The sequence below is a fragment of the Pongo abelii genome, chromosome 11 (genome assembly GCF_028885655.2).
Source record: "Pongo abelii isolate AG06213 chromosome 11, NHGRI_mPonAbe1-v2.0_pri, whole genome shotgun sequence".
Lineage (NCBI taxonomy): Eukaryota > Metazoa > Chordata > Mammalia > Primates > Hominidae > Pongo > Pongo abelii.
The window spans coordinates 51,281,458-51,295,257 of NC_071996.2; the positions used below are offsets into that span (position 1 = coordinate 51,281,458).

At 43.6% G+C, this 13,800-nt stretch overlaps 1 protein-coding gene and 1 long non-coding RNA gene across 12 annotated transcripts in view; one reads left to right on the forward strand and one right to left on the reverse strand.

Moving 5' to 3' along the window:
• The window catches only part of KIF5C (kinesin family member 5C), a 151,485-nt gene that overhangs the window by 24,542 nt on the left and 113,143 nt on the right, over positions 1–13,800 (forward strand). The gene's annotated exons all lie outside the window — the stretch shown is intronic.
• Positions 1–13,800, reverse strand: part of LOC129057988 (uncharacterized) — a 29,551-nt gene that overhangs the window by 1,287 nt on the left and 14,464 nt on the right. For 3 of the 11 annotated variants that reach the window (XR_008522793.2, XR_008522789.2, XR_008522787.2), the window contains exons 4-5: positions 10,146–10,196; positions 9,465–9,747 (exon numbers count right to left, since the gene is read on the reverse strand). The exons of 1 other annotated variant lie outside the window; for it this stretch is intronic. This is a non-coding gene — a long non-coding RNA (uncharacterized LOC129057988). Of the gene's footprint in view, positions 1–9,464; positions 9,748–10,072; positions 10,197–13,800 lie in introns of those variants that run through there. 7 more of the 11 variants (XR_010135994.1, XR_008522792.2, XR_010135995.1 and 4 more) reach the window with 4 other exon arrangements.

Here is a 13,800-nt window from a genome sequence, read left to right on the forward strand (position 1 = left end):
TGTGTTAACAGCTGAATGTAGGGTATGCCTGGGCATTAAGGCAGCAGAATGATTTCAGATCTCATGGAAAACAAGTGTTCGGCCACTTCATTCTGCCTAACTTTAAGCTCAGCTCAAACCGATGCAGAGACAATTAAGGTTGGTAGCTGCCCCAGAATCGGGCTGCTTGGTCAGCTTTATTGAACCGTTTTTCTACTCTTCAGGTACCTTGTTTGATTGTTCCTTGGAAAGCTATTTTGCTGATTTTGTGATTTTTTTTTTTTCCCATTTGACTTCTATGCAGCTCAGTTTTCAGTATTCCCCAACGATGTCTCTATTTTGCCAGTGCCTTCTATTTCTCAGACCTTGAAGCAGATGGTTTTCCTGATAATTTATCTCCCCCTTCATCCTTAAACATGTATCATTGTGGACACTCTTCCAATAACCCACATTGCCTCACCATTTTCTATTTAAAGCTTACAGTCCAGTGATCTAGTCATGTAGGGAATGCCTATCTGTGATGGTTTTATGCTAAGCCCAAGAAAGGCCTCTGATTTGTTTTCAAAACCTTGGAAATCAAGTCTTAAAATGTTCCTCATTTTTTCCTTCCATGAGCGCAGACAGTCAGCTGACACGGGGGCCTCTCCCTCCCTGCCAATAGAACCCTGGGAATGGCTCTTTCTCATCCCATGCTACCCTCGTTCGCCTCTTTACAAGCTTCCTGCCTCCTCTCTGACAGTTACTTTAATTGTAAAATGAAGTTTGCCTTCAGTCATTCCCATAGCAACATTGGTCAGAGATCGACACCTTTACTCTCTAATTACAAACTGCCTTTGGGAAAGGGTTTAGCAAATATTTAATTGGTGCTTTGTACTGGAGATGCATTAGGGACAAAGAAATGGAGCTTGGGCTTACAGATCAGAGGGAGAAAGAGAAAATTTCAGAAGTGATTATGGTTCAGTGTTGGAAAGCAAGTGTAGGAGTGGGGCCACAAGGAAGGTACCTGGTCTAGAAGGGGTTCAGGTAGGGTGGGGCAGGGACCTGTGTTGGAGGATTCTTCATAGAGAATAGCTCATGAACATTCGTTGCTGCTCTCTGACAGGAACAGATATCTTAATATCATTATAAAATAAAAAAAACCCCAACAAACCCACATTCCATTACAGTTACAGAAATAAAAATGGTGGTTGCTGAGATGGGGTTGACCAGAAAGGGACACGATACAAGTGCCCTGTTTAGTCTTAGGTGGTTGTTGCGAGATGTTGCGAGGATATCTAATTGTCAAAATCATCTAGTGGAATACTTCACATCTATACATCATCGTATGTAAATAAAAAATAAAGCAATACAAGAAAGCTTTCCATGTACTGATATATGGAAAAGTCTTCAAGATACATTAAGTGGAAGAAGCAAGTTGGAGGCAGGTATATATAACCTGCCACCTTTTATAGCACAAAGGGGAACAGTTAGGGATGTATGGTTGACTGCTTCTGTGTGCACAAAGAAAGAACTCTGGAAGAGAGTGGTGAGGCACCAGCAGAAGTGGTGGGGCTGGGAGGTGGTGAGCAGCTGGCAGCTGCAGGAATAGAGGGCAGGGATGTGAGGGAGACGTTTCACTTTTATACCTTATACCTTTAAAAAATCCTTTATACTTTTTGGTATTTGAACTATATGAACATATTTCTCATTCAAGGAAAATAAGAAAGCAACATGGAAACCGAACTAAGGAGGTTTTAAACTGAGATATAAGATGCTTTCAGTTATTTCCCATGACAGGCTATTTATCAATTTAATATTTTTAAGCAACTTCCTCCCATCAGTGCTCTGGGAACCAGCTGGGCAGATGTGGTGCACCCATGTCAGATACCCCAGTGGCAGGCTCCTGTCACTGTAGCACTTGGTCCCTCCATCCCTCCCAGCCTTCCTAGCTCCTTGCTCCTGGAAACCTCCCCCCATCAATCTCTGACATTTCAGAGGAAATACTGTTTGTCACCTCTTAAGGAATCTGGAGGATGGTCTATGTGAGATATGGCATCAGTTACAGCCTCTTCTTAAAGAGTCAATAGCCCCCGCAGAGGCCAGAACACTGGAACAAATGTAAGGAAGATATAGTTTTTAAAGATTTTTGGCTTGAATTAAATAGGATTGGTTACTTCTTGCCCCTCCCGAGGGTGGACTGTGCACGGAAGACATCTCTTCACCAGGTTTGCTGCTCTTTCTCACACTGTGAGTTGGGGTTCTAACAGTCAGGTTTGGTCCATAACAAAACGGAAATCCTTTCTTTCCCCTCATGTTAATGCCTCCTTTCTGTGCAGCAGCTGCGCAACCAGCACCTTTTGTGGTCGAATCAGCCAGCAGAAGCGCCACTTGTGTTCCTGGATTCTCTCTTCTGTGGTTCCATTTCTTTGAGTCCTGGGTTCTCCCCGTGAATGGCTCAATAGGGGAAAAGGCAGACGGCTTCTTCGTGCCAGGAACATTTTTTTTTTTTTTTTGAAATAGTGTCTTGCCCTGTTGACCAGGCTGGAGTGCAGTGGTGCGATCTTGACTCACTGCAATCTCTGCCTCCCAGGTTCAAGTGATTCTCCTGCCTCAGCCCCCCAAGTAGCTGGGATTACAGGCACACGCCACCACGCCCAGATAATTTTTGTATTTTTAGGAGAGATGGGGTTTCACCATGTTGGCCAGTCTGATCTCAAACTCCTGACCTCAAGTGATCCACCCGCCTCGACCTCCCCAAGTGCTGGGATTACAGGCATGAGCCACCGCCCTCCGCCCAGGAACATCTGTAATAAGTACTTTGCCATCTCTGTTCCTTCACATCTCTTCTTTCAAATGAGGATGCTGCTAGTTTTTCTTATGGGAGCCCAAGGAAAATTAGAATATTTTGTAGTGCTTGTGTATTCCGGCAAAGAGCATTTCACATTGGTTATGTTTTATAGCTTGGACCCTTTAAACCTTTTCCCTGCAACACACACAAGATGTATTATGTATTATATTCCTAGCTGTTTTAAATTCAAATGCCTAATCAAGAGAAGCTAAGTAAAATAATTCTTGGCCCCTGCTGAGTTTTAGTCCTGTGCCTCATTCTCTGCTTGCCTGCTTATTCCTCTAATTCCCAAATTCAACATTTATGCACAGGCAGTGGCTTCATGGAGCATTGGGTTGAGAGGGATTGTAAGGCTGCCCTTGAGCTGTACTTGGGCTCTGCAGGCAAGTGTGCTGTGGCTGAAGAGTGATGTCTGCTTGGGGTTCGAGAAAGATGGGGAGCCTCGGTCTAGGTATTTGCCAAGGCTGCTTTGATAGTCCTACCCTAGATTTCATTGTATTCCATACACCTAGTGCTATTTACTAAGTGTATGCTCCATAAATAATTGCTCATGTTGCTTTTAAAAACTTTGTCCTTCTGGAAGCATGATTATCTGTCATGTTAAATAAACAGATCTGCCCACAAGAGCATGGCTACTGGCACTGAAGCTCATTCCAGCAGAATTTAAGTGTCATGATACAAGGCACTCAGGTCTGTTTCCCGTGCCCTTCTCCCTCCTTGAAAGAATCTCAGCTAAACGCCTTTGCTTTATAGTTTTAGCTCCATGTGGCAGACATTGGAGACACCCTTTAACTGCTCCTTAGTGGATGTGAACACACCCTTACTGCTGTTTTTAGCGGCCCTGATGAGAACCTGGAAGTATTTCCAAGGCCCGTCATGCAGGTGTGGCTCACTGTCTGAAGCAGTAGTATCTCTGGCTAGATGCAGTGATCGAATGCCATGTGTCCAGGTAGTGTTCCAAGTGCTTTACATATATTGTTATTTCGTCCTCACAACGTCTTATGAGAGAGCTGCTGCAGTATTATTATCCTCCTCACCTGAGCTCAGAGAGTTTGGATAACTTGCCCAAGGTCACATAGCTACTAAATTGTGAAGGCAGGTTTTTAGCTTAGGCAGTCTGAATTTAACCTGTTTAACCAGTGAAGTGCCTTGAGCACTTAACTAGAAGGCAGAGCCCTGTATGTTCTTGGGAAGTTATTTTTTTCCCCTTTTTTCCCATCTATAAAATGAAGATTTGGGCAGGATGGTTTAGATTCCTCTGAGCCCTATCTTATTTGATTCTAGGTTACGTATTGAAGGTATCTTTGAGCCACTCTACTGCTACTCGCCATAAAATGTGATGAGTAATGTATGTATGTGCTAGAGATATACAGACTGAAGTGAAGACTTGAACCTTCTTAGCACACACCAGAATTATAGCTTGTCAAGGGCAAGAGATTTATTTTCCCAAACAATTAGAGGACACCAGTAATTATGTTTAATTACATGTTGAATGGTTTTCCTGTTGTGTCAACCCCATTGTCTTAATTGTGCTTAAGAGCAGCAGGCTATTATTTTGAGGTTTGTGAGGTTTAAAATTGCTGTGTCTCAGCATCGGGGGAGCAGAACCGTTAAGAGCACAGGCTCTGGAATCAGACGATCTTGGTGCAAATCCTGGATCTGCCACTTACAATAGATCCTTGGCAAGTTCCTTAACTTCTCTAATGGTTCCTCATACTGGGAATAATAACAGCATCGATCTCACGAGGGTATTGTGAAGATTGAACAGCACATATATGAGGTGCGTCGTGCTGCGTTTGGCATGTAAACCTTTCAGATGTTGGCTATCATTTATTATTATGGATTAGGCGTTGATGGTGGGCAGTCTCTGACATGTTCCAGGATCCAACCCTGATGGATAGAGCCATTTGGGGTAGATCTAGGCTCCGGCTTGGATGGATTGCTGCTGTTTGGTACTAGTTTTGACATTTAGGGTGTTTGTTGTCTATCTTGTTTCTAGTTTATGTCTGTAATCTCATTTTCTAAAAGCATGTGGAATGGAGCTAAGAAATATGGCAACCATTGAAAAAGTTACAATTGTTAAGTCCCCTGAAGAGAGTCACAGAGGAAGGAGAACTAACTCTAGTATTTAGTAGGAAAATTATCTTTGTAGTTGATAATTTTAGGCAGTACACAGCAGACATGGGCTTAGATAACATTGAATCAGGTAGTGGAAAGTTATTTTCGTTTTATTCCTCTTTCAGCCCTTCTGAATCTATCAAAGCCTCAGTTTGGTGCTAGTGTTTAATCTCTAATACTTTGGAATTTCCCTCTTAATAAAAGGAAAGAACAGGTCCTAGGCTTGGAGTCCTTGACATGCAATGTTTCTAGCTAGAACTCATTAGTATTGCTTTGTTTTCATTGTAACTCTTTTTATTGCCTTCTGTTTGTAGCATGTAATACTGATTTTTCACTTACAACACTAATATAAAAGTTTCATTGAAAGTATATTTAAGGAAAAATAAGTTAATTAAAAAAATATTAAATTGAAGGTAGAGTGGATGGTACATGGTTATGACAAAAATTGTGATGGTGCCACCCAAATCCCTGAGTTAGGACACATTGGTTTAGAGAGGAAAAAAGGACAAAAACTTAATGCTAGGGAAGGCCAATGTTTAAAAAGAAGAGAAATTAAAGAAGTTGCAGAAATTAAAGAAGGGGAGAAATCATTGCAGAAGTGGAAGGGGCAGATGCTTGGAGAGGGTGATAAAGGGATGGCAGAGGACAGGCATTGGTTTGCTAAGGGTTTAGCTGTGGGTGCCTTTGCTGCTTCCCATTTAGCAAAAAGACTGGCATAATGAGGAGTGAGAGGAAGGATGCTGGGAGTGTGTGCTACTTATTTCCAAAAAGCTTAGTGTGATGGTGATAGCACAGTGAGTTGAGGTAGAAGCGAGGTGGATGGCAGGTTTTTTGTTTTTAAGGATAGCACACATGTAGTCATGCTTTTAGCTAATGGAGGAAGCCTGTGAGAAGGGAGAGATGGAGCCAGGGTCAAGGAGTGGGAGGGTGGTATATTAGTCCATTTTCACACTGCTGAAAAAGACATACCCGAGACTGGGTAATTTACAAAGAAAAAGAGGTTTAATGGACTCACAGTTCTGCATGGCTGGGGAGGCCTCGCAATCATGGTGGAAGGTGAAAGGCATGTCTTACACGATGGCAGGCCAAAAAAGAGAGCTTGTGCAGGGAAACTCCTCTTTGTAAACCCATCAGATCTTGTGAGACTTATTCACTGTCACGAGAACAGCACAGGAAAGACCCACCCCATGTTTCAATTGCCTCCCACAGGGTACCCCCCATGACATGTTGGAATTATCAGAGCTACAATTCAAGATGAGATTTGGGTGGGGACACAGCCAAACCATATCAGATGGGTTTACCTAGGAGGGAGGGGAGAGAGAGTGAGACTCCCTTGGGGCCAGAGGGAAAGAGGGGAGGCAGAGGAAAGGGAAGGGAAGCTGCCTCTTCTCTTGCCAGTAAATTCAGCAAGTACATTTTAGCCAATTCGTGATGTCTAAATAATTCAGCAGAAAAAGAGGGTGAGGCACAAGTATGAGTGCCTGGAGGGAACCAGGCTGTGAAAGTGGAGACTGAGGAACCTCAGGAAATACTGACTCATTGATCATAAGGAAGTCCCACGGGAGGGAGATGCCACAGTTGGTATCTAAGTAACTGATGTGCTTTACCGGAGGAAAGGCTTGGAGCTCAGGGCCTGACAGTGCTAGAAAACTGAGAAGGAGGACACAGTAGCTCACGCCTGTAATCGTGGCTAAGGTGGGAGTATGGCTTGAGCCCAGGAGTTTGAGACCAGCCTGGGCAACATAGTGAGAACCCCATCTCTAACAGTAAAATAAAATAAAAATAATTAAGTCAGGCATGCTGGTGCATGTCTGTAATCCCAGCACTTTGGGAGGCTGAGGTGGGAGGATCGCTTGAGCTCAGGGATCAAGTTCGTCCTTTAGTGTTATGGATAGTTATTATTTGTTTTAGGGTGAGTCGGATTAGTCATTGTTGGATGGCAATTAGCCTGGGCAATGTGGTGAAACCCTGTGTCTGCAAAAAATACAAAAATTAAATGGCTGTGGTGGTGCATGCCTGTAGTCCCAGCTCCTCAGCGGGGCTGAGGTGGGAGGATTGCTTGAGCCCAGGGGGTTGAGGCTGCAGTGAGCTGGGATCATACCACTGCACTCCAGCCTGGGCAACAGAGCAAGACCCTGCCTCAAAATAAATAGATAAATTAATTAATTAAATTAAAATTAAAAGAATTAGCTGGGTGTGGTGGCATGTGTTTGTAGTCCTAGCTACTCAGGATGCTGAGGTGGAAGGATCACTTGAGTCCAGAAGTTTGAGACTGCAGTGAACTGTGATCATTCCACTGTACTCCATCCTGGGCAACAGAGCAAGAATCCTGTCTCTAAAAACAGAAAAGAAAGAAAAAGAAAAAACCGAGAAGGACAATGAAGGTGGCAGCTGCTTTTCAGACCCAATCCAAGGGATTGGTCCAATGCTACCTGTTTTGGTCCCTCTTTGCTGCTGTCCTGTGAAGCTTCTTTAATTAAGAAAACACTGTGGAGAGAGCAGTCCCCTGACAGTGGCTGACTGGCCATGTGGGGGGAAGTGAAGTCACCTCCACCCGTGTCACAAGGACCACCTCCTTGAGGATATGGCCTGTGAAGGACAGCCTGCGGTTACTTCACCTCTCCATTGTGAAGCACATGGGCTCCAGATGCAGTGGCATTAATGCACCCAGGTGTGGATTTATGGCCATGGAAAGGGCCCAGCACACTGCATGACCAGCTGCAAGCTTTGTGCATTAACCCAGGAGGCTGAGGTCTCTTCTGATCTTGCTCCCTGTACCCATATGTCCCTTAGATTTTATTCCTGGGTATATTGGATCATGGAGCTTGTGGGAGCAGAGCCATTTGCAACAAATCTGATCTAGGAAGAAAAGGGAAGTCATTTTCAGCATATGGCTCCAAGCCTAGTGCTTCCTGACCTGAAATCCAGCCTGTGGGCATCAGGGGAAGAGTGGGAAGGAGGAGGTGAGGAGAGAGCATGTCTGAGTAGCTGACTGATGTGGAGCCAGCCTTTGTGGCCGAGGTGGCCCTGAAGGAGGAAGGTGAAGGGCAGGGAGAAGAGAGTACCTACGTGTCCCTGACTCCTGCCTGACTCTGTGGCTCAGGGGCAGTCAAAGTGGTTAGCGACCTGGAACATATGTCAACTGGGGCTGCCCAGCAGGCTGTCCAGAGTAAAAGCAATTCCTAGTCATTGGGGTCATCTGGAGGTCTATGTTAGAGTCTCCAGACTGGGAGCCCCTGCTGCAGTCCTCTGGCTGTTCCTGTCTCAAATCTGTCCAGCCACTCGGTTGCTTTTGCCACTATTTATGTGAAAAGTTTTGACTAGCCTGGATTTTCTTTTGTTTCAACATTGCCCACAAACACCAATGTGGAATTAATCTGGAAAAGGCATCCTGATCTTTACCAGAGTTGAAAGTAGACCTTATCAGGCAGCTCATATGATTACTTTTAGAAGCACTGTCAACATGTATTTTCCAAAGAAATGCATCAGAGACAGACTAGGTAGGTGAGCCCTGCCTCCCTCCCAGTAAGATCCCACAGTCTGCACATTCTTTATCTCTGTCTTCACCTGCCAGGCTGAGGGTGAAGGCCTTTTCTTCTACCATTAGGGATGATGGAGAACAGCTGTCTCCATTTATTTAAAAAATATCCTGAATATGCTTTAATTAATCACTCTCAAAGACTCCTCTCCTCCAGACAAAATAAACCTAGGTTCATCCACTCTTGTTGGTTATTTCTAACCCTTTGGTCACCTTAAAGGGCCACCCTGACCTTAGAGTAATAGGAGAGGGGTTATGGACATGGGCTCTTGTTCTATCCTACTCTTACTGGGTGGCCTTGTGCAAGTCATGTGGCCACTGTAGCCTCAGTTTCTCCAGTATTACCTACACCACGGGGTCATCCGAGGATTCAGTGAGACAGTTTCTCTAGCATGCCCCCCATCGTACCTGCTTTAGCGCCAGTAAATACTCTCTGTTACTCTCATTCCCCACTTTGCACTTAGAATCAGTCATAACTGTTTAGTGAGGTTCTGATTAGCAGTGCTAATATTCTGAATGCTTGCTTAAAATAGAAAAGGGTTACTTTGTATGAGACTTTGCATTTTTTAAAGCTGATTCTTTTTTAAAAAAATTAGACATCATTCTTACAGAATAATAAGATGGAATAAATCTGTGATGTTATCTACATGATGAGGCCAGTATGGCACAAAAGCAGTGAAGTCCCTGAAAATACCAGCCAAATTTCACCTGAGCATATATTATAGAGCTGTAAAGTACCTAGAAGAGAAAAACCGCCTCCTTCCCAGCTTCTTTGCCTCCCAGGCACCACATCGCCACAGAGCAGCCAAAACAGAAACCAGATCAGGCCATTCATTTGCTTCAAGGTACGTTACACATGTACGTGCTACCGGGCTTTGCGGCACTGGGCTCTGCCTGGCTCTTCCCCCATCACCCCATTGTATCATTCTGCTCCTTGCTCTCTTCAAATACATCAGCCCACTTTCCAACAGACCACGTGCTTCCCAGCTCAAGGTTTCACGCTTTTGGTCACCTCTGCCTGCAGCGCCCTGCCCCTGCTCTTCCTGCAGCTGGCAAGCCTCCAGGCTTCTGCTCTGAGGTCACATCCTGGGAGCCATCCTCCCTGACCCGCATGTCACAACACTCAGAGGAGTCATCTTTGTTTTGATTGGTTGTTTATTGCTTGTCTCTCTCCACTCCCTCAGAATGAAAGCTTCGTAAAGACAAGGAAACTTGTGCCTCATCCCTGCTGGGTTCCCAGTGTTTTTGAACAGTACCTGGCACATGGAGGATTCTCAGTCAATATCTGTTGAATAAAGCAGTAAGACGAGAAACCCTAAATCTGTAAAACTGTAAGAAAGATTTTAGTTGTGTGGGGCAGAGGGCTGATTATGCCAGTGTTCATGAGGATGTGGTAATTAATGCTGAGCGGAGTCTGAAAGAAAGCTCTCAGCACTATGGCTATAAGAAGGAAAATAACGTTTCTCTGCTCACAAGAGATGGGAATCATCTCAGTTGCAGAAATGTTAGATTTTGGTGGGTCTAGGTGAATTGGATATCTGTGATCGAGGGTCTTTAATGGTGGGAAATCATGAGCTCTGAAATCAGACCCTCCTGCCTCTCCTACTTACAGCTGTGCGACTATTATGTGTTGTCTCGGAACTCTGATTTCTCCATCTGTAAAATGGATATTATAATGCTAACCTTGGAGCACTGCTGTGGAGATTCACGGTAGTCTCTGCCTGGCACTTGGACCTGTTCAATAAATGGCAGCTTCAATTTTGGAGTAAAATTTTAAAAATTCTATTAATTCAAAATATGACATGAAAAATCCAATTTAATTAAACGGCTATTAATTTAAGCACTTTTAATACTTATCATAAATGCTGCAGGGAATCCAAAGATGGGTAAGATAGAAAACATGTCCTTAAATAACTAAAAATCTATAAAAGGGTAAGATAAGTTATAATGTTAATAACATATGTGCAATTTGTAATTTGCAATTTGTAAAGTAATTTTATATGCCTTTTATTATTTGTTCTCACAACTACCATGTGAAGCCAATGTAATATGGGCTTTGTGACCCTGTGCAAGCCATGGACATCTCTGAATCTGACCTTGTCACTTGTAAAATGAAGAGTGGCAATTACATTAAAGAATAGTTGTCAGCAATCTATGTTATGCCCCAGGTAAAACATAGGGTCTAGCATACGAGAGTCAGTCAAATATATTAGCCCTCTCTCACCCCAGTCTCTAATTCTGGATCCTGCATTCTTTCCATGACATGGTGCTTCCAGAGGAATGGGTAGTGTTTTGACAGATAACACGGTCAAATCATTGAGATGGCATTCCAGTTAGAGGGAATCGTCAGAGCAGTGAGGTCCAGTAGGGAAGGACGTTCCTGTGGGGATTGGTAGGTCTGCTGTTGCACTAGGGGGATCATATACCATAGGGCATCCTAGCAAGCTCTTTTAGTTGCTGGGCCAGAGGCAGATGGATTTGGCAAAGGATGTGGAGCACATTGGAGAAAAGAAAGACAAGTGGATCACTTAGAAGACCCTCGTACAAGTCTAGGTAAAAAGTAGTAAGAATAGTTGAGACACAAAATGAGATAAGTCAAAGAAATGAATGACCACTCTGTGGCAACTGATTGCATGACGGTGGTGAGGGACAACTGTGGGAGAGATAGCTCTGAGCTTTTTATCCTGGATGACTGGGGATAGTGAAAGAAAGAGGTGGAGGAGAAGGAGGCGGAGAAGACAGGCAGTAAGCTCTCTTTTCAACATATATTGTTTAGGGTACTTGGGGACATCTAATTGGAGGTTTTAATTAGATAGTTAACAATGTGGGTTTGGGACTCAGAGTTCAGGATGGACTTTGTTCGTCTTCTGCCTACAGCATGTGGCTAAAACTATAGGAATGTTTATGCCTTTCCATGTGAGAGAGTATGGAAACGGAAGGTGCAAAAGAGAAGAGGCCCAGTGAGAGATCTGGAGACATTCTTAAATTTGGAATTGGCGGGAAGGAGAAAAAAAAAAATTGGCAGTGACAGAGGAAAAGAAGGGGTCAAAGAGGAAGGAAGCTGAGCTAGAGAATGCAGCATCCAGGGGGGCAGCAGAGCAGAGTTTCCACAAGGCTGGGCTGGTGCACAGTTCTACCCTTGTGAATATTGAGGATATTGCAGACCATCAAAGTGTCTTAGAATTGAAGATTAAGAGGCCATGAAGCCCTTTAAGAAGGCAGATGAATGAGAGCAAAAATTAGGTGGCAGGATGTGATGGGAGGGGTAAGGAAGTAGAGGCAAGAGAAGACCGACCTTCTAAATAGTTTGATAGAGAAAGGGGCTAGAGCTGGGGCAGTAGTTTGAGGGAGGACAAAGAAAAAACTTAAGAGAATAGGAAAACATAAGCATGCTTTACGTTGAAAGAAAGGAGCCTGTGAAGAGGTAGATATTGGAAGGAAATCTTGGATGAACCCAGGGCTCCTGTCTTAAGGGAGAGGGTGCCAGTAAGTGGCCCTTCAGTACCTGAGCCTTGGTGTATATTAAACAATTATTACCCTAGATTGCTGGGCAAAAGCTGCTTTGGATACTAGGTTTAAACTATTATCTGCTGGCCCATCCTAGGCTAGTTGTGAAGGAAATGACATTTGCCTCTGGTGCCATCTCCCTCATCACACTGATTTTTCCTGCTTGGTTTGGGAAACCCTTCCCTTCCTCCTGCCCGTCCCTCTTTTCTCCCCATCCCAACTTCACTGCTTAGAAATGAACAATTGGTTTATCTTGGTTCTATTAACTAACGAATCTGATAAGCTAATTGCTGCTCCTGGCAGAAGACTAGAGGGCTATTTTTGATAAATTAGCCTTCTGGAATCATAGTCTTCTTTTAAAAGTTATTGAATCCATTACTGGTTCAAATGGTGGAACTTCAAGTCAGGAAGCAGGGGCAGGGGCTGGCAGAAGGAAGCGTTGGGAGAGTTTGTTCTTCAAATTCCACATGTGTGTGGCCACCCGGCTCTTCCAATACCTAACCGTTGAAAAATATGGTGCCCCGTCCTCCAACTAAAATTAGAAATCTTTTAAAAGATGCAATGCTTGTGTGTCAACTACACTCAAAATCACTTTTTAAAGATTTTTGGCTTATAAAATTGTGACTGAATTCAGCAACAAGAAATTTTTAAAGAAAAAATTCTATGTGTGTATATATGTTGGAGTCAGGGTCTTGCTCTGTGGCCCAGGCCTTAGTGCAGCGGCATGATCATAGCTCACTGAAGCCTCAAATTATTGGGCTCACATGATCCTCTCACCACAGCCTCCTGACTAGCTAGGACTAACAGGTGTGCACCACCACAACTGGCTAATTTTTAAAAAATGTGTTATAGAGATGGGGTCTTGCTGTGTTGCCTAGGCTGGTCTCAAACTCCTGGCCTCAAGTGATCTTCCCACTACGGGCTCCCAAAGTACTGGGATTACAGGTATGAGCTGTTGCACCTGGCCTATATATATATTTTAGTGCTTTAAGTACTTCATCTGCCAGTTGGGCAACCCACCATTGCTACTGTGGGTCAAATGTCCCTTCTCTTGTATGACAACTGAGATGATGTACCCTGGGATGCATGAGCCTTGTGTAGCCCAAGTTCCAGATGGTCCATCTAGATGTAGTTGACTATTAAAGAACTATTTGGAGTTTGCATCCAGCAGCTCTCATTTATAGTGCTAGTGCACTATGTTTGAATGGGAGTGGCATGTTAAATACCCATTGTGATATAGACATCCTGAACTTAATGACTATTGCTGGTTTTGGTTAATGTAATTATACTCTTTTGTGGAACATTTTCCTTGTAATTTATGGGAGTTATTTTATCCATAATATGTAGGAGCAAGCCATTGCACTCTAGGTTATATGGAATCATGTTCTAAACCCAAATGTGTGGAATTCTTAGAAAATCTATAGTTGAGGGAACAGTTACAAGATGCAATATGGTGTTACGGGTAGAAGGCTTGGCTGGGAACCAGAAATTCTGGATCCCAGTCTCAGCTCAAAGTTTTGCCTTCCACATGGCCATGGGAAGTTATTCTCCATTCCCAGAAAGTGAAGTTGATATTCTTGTCTCACCCCCAAAATCATGAGGAACAAATGGAACTGAGGGGCCTTAACTTATTATAAAAGTAAAATTGCTGCTCAATACATGGGATAATTATAATGATGTAAGCTGTTTCTGAAGAGTGAAAAAAAAGTTAACAAATGTTAATTCTATTGGCAGTAAATATTTGCAGTGTTTTTCAGAAGCCTCTCTATGCACCATACTTAGTCAAGTGAAGGTCTGGGAAAAGCTTTTGTTTTTGATTTTTTAACTAAAG